The sequence below is a fragment of the Astatotilapia calliptera genome, chromosome 3 (genome assembly GCF_964374335.1).
Source record: "Astatotilapia calliptera chromosome 3, fAstCal68.1, whole genome shotgun sequence".
Taxonomy (NCBI): Eukaryota; Metazoa; Chordata; class Actinopteri; order Cichliformes; family Cichlidae; genus Astatotilapia; species Astatotilapia calliptera.
Genome location: NC_137424.1, coordinates 82,168,881 through 82,180,458, shown reverse-complemented (window position 1 = coordinate 82,180,458; position 11,578 = coordinate 82,168,881). Strand labels below are relative to the sequence as shown.

Here is an 11,578-nt window from a genome sequence, read left to right as displayed (position 1 = left end):
GGACAGACGCAACAACATTGTCATCCCCTATGTAGCCGGTGTATCAGAGAAACTCAGGAGAGTTTTCTCCAAGCATGACATCCCGGTGCATTTCAGACCCAGCAACACACTCAGACAGAAACTGGTTCACCCGAAAGACAAAACGCCAAAACACAAACTTAACAATGTGGTGTTTGCTGTACAGTGCAGCGAGGAATGCTCAGACCTCTACATTGGAGAGACCAAACAGCCACTTCACAAGCACATGGCACAACATAGAAGAGCCACCTCCACAGGACAAGACTCAGCAGTCCATCTGCATCTAAAGGACAAAGGTCACTCTTTCGAGGATGCCAATGTTCACATTTTGGACAGAGAGGACAGATGGTTTGAAAGAGGAGTGAAAGAAGCATCTATGTCCACTGTGAGCGACCATCTTTGAACAGAGGCGGGGTTTACGACACCAGCTGTGTCCCATCTATAATCCAGTTTTGAGATCCCTTCCCAGACGCCTTAACGCCCACTCACATCCTGGGCCATCTGATCTCAGGAATTCGCATGATAAGGTGGGGCCAGGTTTCACAATGAACTCACCCGAAACTCTGGCTGATTGGGACCCACACCCAGTTTCACACCTTGGCTCAGGCGATTAGAGGATCATCAGGGGGTCCTTTTGTCCCTCTGTGGGGGGTTACTCCCACTAGGTTTATATCTGGGACTCTCCACCATTTGACCTTAGAACTGAAGAAGCTTCTCGGATGAGAGGTGAAACGTCTTCAAGCAACTTAAAGAAGTCCAGACGCTTTTCTTTGCAAGCTCCTTTGACTACGATGACCTGGATGACTGAGAACCTTCACAGACTTAACCCCAAAGAAGTTAAAGTTCTCATCGACAATATTCTACTAGCCATCAAAATTAATTCTTCTATGCTGTCGGTTCAACAAATTCACGATCACATGGCAAAGTATGTGAGTATACCAGAAAGCTGAGTTTTGAGTTTGTGAATTCAATTAATGAAATAGTGCAGAATGAGACAATGTGTGAAGTTAAAAATGCACCTCGGCACACCCTGATCATAGATGAGAGCACAGACATAACAGTGCACAAAATGCTAGTCCTGTATATTAAATACAGGGAGGAAAATAACGCCAACCATAAAACTGTGTTTGGTGGCATCATCCAGCTGACAGCATGCACGGCTATTGTGCAGGCAATAACTCAGTTTTACACCAAACATGAACTAGAAATGCAGAGAATGGTGATGCTGACCTCCGATGGTGCCTCAGTAATGCTAGGAAAGCACAACGGAGTTGCAGCTTTAGAAAATACCACACTTAACTGAACAACACTGTGTAGCCCATAGAGAGGACTTGGGCATTGATGATGCGTGGAAAGATGTACCTTTGATGCGTGATGTGGAAACTCTTCTTAGAACAGTTTACTCCACTTTCTCTAGATCCACCGTAAAGAGGGGAAAATTGGAAGACCTAGTGTTAAGGTTCAAACATTGAGGAAGGAGAGTACAAACAACCTGGTCCAGAAGAGCTTGGTCAAACAATTGATTCTAATGAAATACACGCGAGGGAAGACCAGCTCCGTTCGCAGACAGCGCTGATCTCCGACTTAATCAAAGCATAAACAGATATTTTATACCATCAGGGCTTAAATTTAATGACGCCCCCTAAACGTCAGGTCCATTTCATACATAGGTCAGAGCAAAACCACAATGACTTTTAACACAGTTTGAAAAGAACATTGTCTTCGTCTTCATAGCAGATGTTTCCTGTCAAGCTTTCTGATTAGCGCTTCTTCAAGACTGCAGACAATGTTTTGCAGTGAGCGAGCGCTTCTGCAAGCCCACAATTACAAGCAAACATGACATGTCACGACCTTACGTGGCCCTCTGTGTCACCTCTCACCTACTGACGCTCACAGTCAAACAGAGGCCACTGTCAACAATTTACTAAAACTATAGATGTAATATAAATTGAATAAATGTATATAAATAAATAAGCATGTATTGCAATTCCTTCCATGTTCTAGTTTCCCTCAGCATGTATCACCTGGACAGTCACGCCAGTGAAGCTTAAGACCCTTAATGAACCGAACATCAGCTCAAAATAAGCACAGATATGCAATGTGTATAAAATAGTTATAACTGCATCTGGAACACAAGGTTAATATGATAACAGTATGCATAAACATCTTAAGGCCATCTTAAAGCTATCTGTTACATTGTTAAAGCAATGATCACACTGCAGATTATATTGTGCTGGTAAAATACTTTTCTTCATCCCCACACAAGCAAAGGTTCTTGATGAGGACGCACTGTCATTCAGGCCTCTGAGTGAAGTGCGATGGCTGTCGCGTCACCAAGCTGTGAATGCTGTTCTGAGGAACTACACTGTGCTGGAAGAATACTGCAAGAGAGAATCCAGTGATAACAGAGACCCAGTGGCAAATTACAAAAAGCTAACCGTTTCAAACTTCAAGGTTGCTCTCACCGCTCTGGGAGATGTTTTGGGTGAGCTGGCACACCTGTGTCTTTCTTTTCAAAGATGCAACCTGACTGTGATGGAAGGGCACTGCTTGGCAAGAGCAAAGATTGAGAAGTTGCGTTCCCAATACTTGACAGAGAAAAGGGTGTTAAGTGGAGTGACCGTGTCAAAGAGGCGATGAGGGCCTCATCTGCTGATGAGATTACTCGTGTTATTCGTAAGCTTTGTGATCACTTGGATGCTCGTTTTCCAGAGGATGAATTAAAGGAGTGGTCTGCATTTGACATTGAGGCATTGAGCTCAGACATCAGCTTTGAGTATGGAGCAGGAGACATTGCCATGCTGGCAAAGAAGTACGAGGCCATTCTCCACTCTCCACATTCAGTGGAGGTCATAAACAGTGAATAATTCTGATTTCAAGTACATAATGAGGCACAAACTTAAACATGGGTCAATCAGCACATTCTCAGATATGGTGGCTGCAACGCTAAAATGTGAAGAGCTAAAACACATCTCACAGCTTGTGGATATTTGTTCTACGTTTCAAGCATCCAGTGCAGATTGCCAAAGAGGCTTTAGTTTAATGAATCGTATCAAAACAGCATCCAGAATCGTCTTGAGGTGGACCATTTGGACCAGCTGATGCGCATAAAGTCAAAGCTGCAAGCAGATGAGGCCATCAACCTGGACGACGTGTAAATCCACTGGAGACGTGAGATGGACAGACGGGAAAAATAAGGTGAAATTTAAGCTCTGAATAAGTTTACTACTCATCTAATGTCATTTATTGAGTTTTCATTTATGGATATTGATCATTAAATACTGTCACTAGTTTATGAGTATTAGAAATGCAAATAATTGTGTCATTATATACTGTATTTTGCAGACAAAGAGTTACAGGACAGTAGGACTGTCTCCCAGACCGCAGTAGGACAGGAGGACCAGGAGCTTCACAAACTGGCTCATACTCATTCAATTCAATTCAATTCAATTCAATTTTATTTATATAGCGCCAAATCACAACAAAAGTCGCCTCAAGGAGCTTCATATTCATCATAAAAAAGTCAGAGCTTTATAATAACAATATTAAGTTTCAAAATTGGAGTTTATAATAGGCTTGATTTGGTTGGCAGTTGATGTTTTGCCATAGTTAAAGTTACATATTCATATTTCCAATAGCATTGACATAGTGCACAGGTCATTAAAAAACGATTTTTGTAATTTTCACTGTAAGTGGGCTAAAGCTCTTAATTGAAGGTATTCCAACAGAAGTGTAAATGCTTTGATTTGGCTCTTTTTATAAACCATGTAACTTTGATGGATGCGATGCTGTCGTCACCACAGTGTACACATCTAATGTCGCTCACCGTGGTCCAAGGGTCCGCTCAGGGAGTCTGTGAGTTCGCTCACACACATGAAAAATTAGAGGGAACATTGTTCATAAGTTTAAACCAGCATTTACATTTTGCATGGATCATTTTTACAAGTATCCGTTTTTATTGTGAAGAGCTTTGCATGAGGATTTGAATGTGGTTGTGATTGGAAGCTGGACTTAGATAACAGAGAGAGATAAAAGCATTTTAAAAAATTAAAAAATAAAATGAGGATGTATGGACTTCTTTTTGCAGACACGACCCATTGCATTCTGGGATTCCCTGATTCTCCCCCTCCAGCATTTTTATTACAGACCCCTCCTCCATCTCCACATCTGTGTGAATCGCAGGAAACCGCAAACATTAAAACTACAACCTTCCATCTCCTGAGGACTGCATTGCAGAAGTATAAAGAAGAGTTATTCTTTTGCTGCAAAATCAATCATCCTTATCAGATACAACAGCACAGTTTGTTTGAAATCATTGAGTTTTTCTACAGGAACCACTGCGCTCTCATTACCCTGCTCACCCAGGGGATTTGGATGGAATAGTCACACCTAATCCTCGCCCCATAGTTCTTGTGGTGAAGAAAGATGGGTCTATACAGTTCTGTGTTGACTACTGTGAGGTAAATGAGCTTCTAGCTTTCCTTGACAATGTGTAGAACAAACCTAATCATATGAACCCCTAGAAACCCCTTTATTGGTGAGCCTGATTTTAAAAACTTTGATTTTCAGTCAGCAGTCTGATTCTGTCACTGAACAAAGAGTGACTGAACCATCCCAGACTGTAAACCCAGGATAGAGAAGTTGGGCAAATTTGATGGAGAAGGTGTGGAGGTGGATCAGAGTGTCGGAAGAGACTCTGTAGAAGGACAGAGTCCCAGCAGGACAGTCCACATACACAGCTACTCTGTTAGAGATAGAGGAGGAGGAGATGGATGTTTCTTTATCATTGTGCCAGACAGAGTAACCGTCATCAGAGCAAGTCAAACTCCAGGACTGATCATTCCCTCCAAACCTGGAAGCCCTGCCTTTCCTTGGGATCCCTCTGTGAGTCACTGCTATGTTAACATTTCCTTCCCACTCAACTTCCCAGTAACAACGACCAGCCAGGCCATTTTTACACAGCACTTGGCAAAACATATCAAATCTCTCTGGGTGATCAGGATAAGGCTGCTGCTGCTTCAGTACTTCCATCCTCCTGTTGTTGTTAAACAGTTTCAGGTTTTTGTGTGTGGTGTTCAGGTCCAATGTTAGCTCACAAGCAACTGGTGGAGGAAAGAGAAGAAAATGAAGAAACTGTTTATTGTTTTGTGTAACTGATGACTTTAGCATACATAGATCTATGAGCAGAGTAGCTAATTAAAGGTTTACAGAAAACATTTGAAGATGTTAATTGATACCTTAGTTATAGATCAGATCCACTGTCAAACCTATTAATTAAACCTTAATCTATTAAACTTCTGTTTTCTTGACAGCAAATAAAATCAGTTGCACAAGTCAAATATTCTGACTACCATTTATTTTCCAGAACACCCAGAAGATCTAATCCAAAAACTTTGAGAAAATACTGGAGATATAGCATGTGCCACTTACATTTCCTTAGACCAAGAGTTACCTTCCACTCTCCACCACTGTCCACTCTACAGTATGAAACACAAATGTTTATTTATCATGAATGAAACAGACTTATCTGGCCTTGTTGTTTTTATGCACTTGAAATTTTATGTCCATGATTATAATTTGAAGGGATTTTCTGGTTAAAGGTAAAATAGAAGGGGGTACCTGAGAATATCAAGCCTCCAATATGGATCCTCCAATCCTGCAAGCAGCAAATTCACTCCTGAGTCCTGCAGGCTATTATTACGCAGATCCAGCTCTCTCAAATAGGAGGGGTTTGAGCTCAGTGCTGAAGCTAGAGAAGCACAACCTTCCTCTGTGATTAGACAACCTGATAGCCTGTGCACACACACACACACACACACACGCAGTTGTTCGATATAGTAAAGGGTTTTAGCTGTTGTTCAGACAAACATAGTTTAACAGACAACTGAGCACAGAGAGGTCACAACAGGCTGGCTAGTAACCAGTCATTTAAGCTGGCAACAACAACAGACATTCAAATAACCATTAATTACAACATGAAAAGACAGAAATTTTTAATACAGGCCTTTAAATAGGCCATGATTTCAGAAACTATTCCACCACTTTTGCTGATACAAAAAAAAGTATCAGCAAAAAGAGACTTCAAACTGAGGCTACAACGGGCATGCAATTGGCCTTCTATAGCAATTTATGGCTACTGTCCATCTTCTAACTGGTATTTATAAATGGTAAATGGCCTGTATTTATATAGCGCTTTTCTAGTCCCTAATGACCCCAAAGCTCTTTACACATCCAGTCATCCACCCATTCACACACACATTCACACACTGGTGATGGCAAGCTACATTGTAGCCACAGCCACCCTGGGGCGCACTGACAAAGGCGAGTATAGTAGAATAACAAAGCACACCATCTAATCTTATTTTGCAATAACAATGAAAAATGACTTCAGTGGGCTCCAGTCAGAAGACTCCAGTCGAGAGTAGAAAACCTTTGAAATTCATACAGCATTAATATGTAAACTACAAATATGCAGCAAACATAATGCAGCATCTTGGTGAAGAAAAGACTGTCATGTCAAACTTGCGCTAGTGACCTCAAAAGAGGCTCTGGTGTAAAAAAACTCAAAGTTAAGCTGAATTAATAGTTGCTTTTCTTTTTTGTTGAAAAGATAGCTGTACCCTGACCTGAGAGATTCCACCCTGCAGTGTGGACTCTTTACTCCAGCAGCCAACAGCTTCACCCCAGAATCCTTTAGGTTGTTGTTACTCAGGTCCAGTTCTCTCAGCCTAGATGACTGAGAGCTGAGAACTGAGGACAGAGCTTCACAACTGTTCTCTGTCAAATTACAGTCACACAGCCTGCAAGACAATCCATTAGTTTCAATATCCATTTACTAGTAAATTAAGGATTTTTTTTCCTAAAAAATAACATTATTAATTGACTCACAGAGCTTTGTTTGTGGCTTTGACCACTGGCAGCAGCCTCAGAAGAGCCTCCTCTGATGCAGAGTATTTCTTCAGGTCAAACACATCCAGATCTTTTTCTGATGACAGTAAGATGAAGACCAGAGCTGACCACTGAGCAGGAGACAGTTTATCTGTGGACAGACGTCCTAAAACCAGAGAGTTTTGGATGTCCTTCATTAAAGAATGATCATTCAGTTCAATCAGACAGTGGAACAGATTGATGCTTTTCTCTGCAGACAGATTTCCTCCGATCTTCTTGGTGATAAATTCAACAGTTTTATGTCTGGTTGATGGGTTACTTCCTGTCTGTGTCAGAAGGCCTTGTAGGAGAGTCTGATTGGTCTCCACTGAAAAACCCAGGAGGAAGCGGAGAAACAAGTCCAGGTGTCCATTTGGACTCTCTAAGGCCTTATCCACAGCACTCTGGTAAAGATGTTTCAGCTTAGGTATGTCTTTAAATACAGCGATATTGTTGAAATTTGCTTGTTGATCTTCCAGCAGATTGAGTCCAGAGTTGATGAAGGTCAGATGGACATGAACAGCAGCCAGAAACTCCTGAACACTCAGATGGATGAAGCAGAACACCTTGTCCTGGTACAGTCCTCTCTCCTCTTTAAAGATCTGTGTGAACACTCCTGAGTACACTGAGGCCGCTCTGATATCGATGCCACACTCTGTCAGGTCTGATTCATAGAAGATCAGGTTTCCTTTCTGCAGCTGATCAAAGGCCAGTTTTCCCAGAGACTCCATCATCTTCCTGCTCTTCTTAATCCAGATTGGATGTGTTTCACGTTTTCCATCATATTTGACAATTGCCGTTTTTGTTTGAACCACCAGGAAGTGGGTGTACATCTCAGTCAGGGTCTTGGGCATCCGTCGTCCCTCTCTGGTTTTCAGCACATCCTCCAGAACTGTAGCAGTGATCCAGCAGAAGACTGGGATGTGACACATGATGTGGAGGGTTCGTGATGTCTTGATGTGGGAGATGATCCTGCTGGCCTGTTTCTTATCTGTGAATCTCTTCCTGAAGTACTCCTCCTTCTGTGGGTCAGTGAACCCTCTGACCTCTGTCACCATGTGAACACAGTCAGGAGGGATCTGATTGGCTGCTGCAGGTCGTGTGGTTATCCAGAGGCGAGCAGAGGGAAGCAGTTTCCCCCTGATGAGGTTTATCAGCAGCACATCCACTGAGGTGGACTTTCTAGGGTCAGTTAGGATTGTAGTTTTGTGGAAGTCCAGAGGAAGTCGACACTCATCCAGACCATCAAAGATGAACACAACCTGGAAGTCTTCAAAGCTGCAGATTCCTGCTTCTTTGGTTTCAGTAAAGAAGTGATGAACAAGTCCCACCAAGCTGAACTTTTCCTCTTTCAGCACATTCAGCTCTCTGAAAGTGAATGGAAATATGAACTGGATGTCCTGGTTGGCTTTGTCTTCAGCTCAGTCCAGGGTGTATTTCTGTGTTAGGACTGTTTTCCCAATGCCAGCCACTCCCTTGGTCAGCACTGTTCTGATTGGTTCGTCTCTTCCAGGTGAGGCTTTAAAGATGTCTTCTTGTCTGATTGTTGTTTCGGGTCTGTGTGGTTTCCTATTTGCTGTTTCAATCTGTCTGACCTCATGTTCATCATTGACCTCTGCAGTCCCTCCCTCTGTGTAGATCTGATTCAGAAGGGTCGGGTTTCCTGCTTTAGCGATGCCCTCAAACACACACTGGAACTTCTTTTTCAACTTGGATTTTAGTTTACGTTTGCCAACTTCAGCATGAGTTCCTGCATGAAGAGCAATGATGTATGCATATATTTATATGTGTATATTTACAATGTAAATGTTTAATTTAATAAACCAAAACAGACATAGCTGTTTGAGATACACCTGTCTGCTTCATTCCCACGTGATAGCAATCTTGATATCCAAATATTTGTGAGTGAAAGAATTTGAGGGTTTTTTTTCTTTCATTTATAAAATCCTATTGTAAATATAGACTTTAAGGATACAAAATAAAACAAAAAGTCTTACTGCTTTGAAGACGGTGAGCCAGCTCCTCCTCATTCATTCTCCCCAGAAAGTGAAGTGTGATCTTCAGAAATGCTTCCCTGCTGCTTCTCTTCTCTTTATCCTCATACATCACTGTCTCATCATCATCCAGGCTCTGACTCAGAAATCTCCTGAACTCCTTTAGCTCATTTTTCATAAATGTGACAATTTTTTTCTCAAGGAGCTGGAATAGAGAGATATAAACTTTATGTTGAACATGAACTACCACTACCACTGAACTATGAATCTACCACTGTGCCACACTTTTAGTGCTATGCCTGTTTACTATATGATTCTTGATTTAGTGTAGCAGTTGTGTGTTTCTTTTTACACACCATAAACACGGAGTCCAGGTGATTTTTGTGCTCAGATTGATCTGATGTGTCCTGGTTAATTCTGCAAATGAAAGATAATTCTGTTGTCATGAATTCTCGTAAAGATCATTTCTTTATAAATCATTAGTTCAATAGTAAGTTTTTTTATTAGTTTTTTAAAACTATTTTGAAACATTTAAAGAAATAGATATTTCAACAAAAAACAAAACTCAGTGAGGCATTAAAAAAATCATCAATCGTCCAGTTAAGTAAATCCCAAAAGGTTGATTCTGTTCATCTGGACGTAACGTTTTCAGTGGGAGAAACATTTTGTCACTCATCCAGGTGACTTCTTCAGTCTCAGCTGCAGTTTCAGTAGAGTGAGCTCTACGAAAGCCAGATTGGAATTTATCTTGAACAGCTTAAGCTGCTTAGCCACAACCTTTTCTAAAATCTTAGCATTGAATGGTAATTAAGAGCTGACACATAGATATAGACAAACAGGCACACACACAGGCGCAAACATGTACATTTCTATGTGTTTCCATGTTCGGTGATGCATGATTATTCGAATATGTGTGCATGAGGGTGGGAGTACACATGCTCACACTCCCCAATGAACTCTATACTCCCGGTGTTCTGGGAATCCATCCTACCTCAAAAAAGATCCTACCCAATGTTTCGGCGCAGATGCAGCGCATGCACACAACACCAAACCCAAATTAACTTATTTTCCTCTCACCCAGGTTATGTTTCTTACGGTTATGGTTATGGTTAGGGTTATAGTTAGAGGGTAGGGTTAGGTTTAGTCACAAGTCACCGGCAAATTATAATACGGGTAGGAATATTGTTAGAGTAGGATGGTTTCTCACAACACTGGGTCCAGGCACCAGCACCCTTGAAGGGGCAATCTGCCCCCAGACCCAGGAGATGGTTCACTTTACTCTTGGGTGGAGATGAGCAGACTGCCCCCAGACAGTCCCAGATGGCCACCTCCTCCTCCCAGCCCCCGCCCCAGATGGTGAACAGAGAACATGGTTGTGAAGACCCCAAACCTTACTCCACCCACTGATATGTTTAAGGTGCATTTAAAACAGGGGAGGGGCATGGTGCCAACAACCCTCTGCCAGGGTTAGTTGGCAACATGATATTGTTTACGTGATCAATCAATTTATCAATCCAGGTCCAAAGTTGCTCTACTTTTTTAAATAGCTTGCCGTTATCTTTAGCCAAGTCGGAGATACGACTTTCAGCCTCTGTCAGACTCGTTTGGATTGCAGCTTCAGAGTTCTGGAGTTCTGTTGTGTTGGATTTGACATCAGCTGCAACACCGTACAGTGTCACCCTGATCTTCGCAATCTCAGCAAACAGGCCATTGTTTTATCTATTTTCTGACCTTCTTGGCTATCAAGACTAGCGGGCTTAGCTTCTCCGATAGCAACAGTTGACAGGAGCAACTGCACACTTCGTTCTTTTTGACTGGGTGCCATTTTTCTTCCCAGATTTATTTTAAATCTTTCCAGTTTGGTTAGAATCCTCACCAGGGTTGAGTGGTATAGTAGTAGGAGTTGTTTCAAAGTTTAATTGTCATTATATTATCGACGAGGGTTCAGAGCCATTTCCGGCATCTTGCCATATGACTTCTCAATAGTACAATATTATAACCCCTTTAAATGTTTACCTGTGATAAGCTGGGTCGTGTCCACAATAAGTGGGTTGATGCACAGAGTGGTCACTCTTCAAAGGTGTAAAGCTGGCTTCGGGAGAGTTCTCTGCCTGTTGATAAATCCTTGTAGAAATAAAAGAGTGTTTCATTTGAAACTTATCTCCCTAACATTTTCTATGACAAGATAAAACCAAAATTATGAGTTAAACAAAGCTCAAAATCTTAGTAGAATTTTACTTTCCAGTATTAAAATGATTCCTTGTGATGTAGCCAAACTTTGATATTAGGATGTTAGACCAAAGAGTAGATACAAAAAAAAAAAGGTGCTACAGTCTGCCTTAGCAAAATGGTCTGATGTAAATAAGTGAGAATAATTAGCAGACCTAGAAGAAAACAGCACCATTGGACTCACAATATTCATTCTCTTGAAGTTACACTTTAAATTAAAAACATGAAGCTGTAATCCTAGGGATTGTTGTGAGGTGTATTGTCAGTGAGACTGTTGTAATGCAATTGTACAGTAACAGTAAGTGTATTCATTTGGTAAATGAATGCATTTGCCTGAGTCTTATAATCTTACCAATCTGCTTTTAATTGGTGTCCAGCGTAAGTAGGTTCATACATTGACTCATAACTCT

The 11,578-nt window shown here is 41.5% G+C and overlaps 1 pseudogene across 1 annotated transcript; it reads right to left on the bottom strand.

The window, feature by feature from the left end:
• Positions 1–3,448: 3,448 nt before the first annotated feature.
• LOC113019595 (protein NLRC3-like) lies at positions 3,449–10,764 on the bottom strand (annotated as a pseudogene). The gene is made up of 7 exons (XR_013904611.1): positions 10,671–10,764; positions 10,475–10,596; positions 8,943–9,144; positions 6,645–8,719; positions 5,638–5,811; positions 5,449–5,495; positions 3,449–5,120 (listed from the first exon to the last, which is right to left on the bottom strand). The product of XR_013904611.1 is annotated as a protein NLRC3-like (transcript).
• Between the last annotated feature and the right edge of the window lie 814 nt (positions 10,765–11,578).